Source organism: Psammomys obesus, unplaced genomic scaffold (genome assembly GCF_907164565.1).
Source record: "Psammomys obesus unplaced genomic scaffold, mPsaObe1.curated_primary_1811, whole genome shotgun sequence".
Classification (NCBI taxonomy): domain Eukaryota; kingdom Metazoa; phylum Chordata; class Mammalia; order Rodentia; family Muridae; genus Psammomys; species Psammomys obesus.
In genome coordinates, this window is record NW_026590701.1 from 6706709 (window position 1) to 6707020 (window position 312).

The window sequence follows — 312 nt, forward strand, 5'->3', positions numbered from 1 at the left end:
AAAAAAAAACATGATAATCTCCCTAGATGCTGAAAAAGCATTTGACAAAATCCAACATCCATTCATGTTTAAAGTATTGGAGAGATCAGGGATACAAGGCACATATCTAAACATAGTAAAGGCGATATACAGCAAGCCTATAGCCAACATCAAACTGAACGGAGAGAAACTTAAAGCAATCCCACTGAAATCAGGGACAAGACAAGGCTGCCCACTCTCTCCATATCTCTTCAACATAGTGCTGGAAGTCCTTGCTAGAGCAATCAGACAGTTGAAGGAGATCAAGGGGATACAGATGGGAAAGGAAGAAGT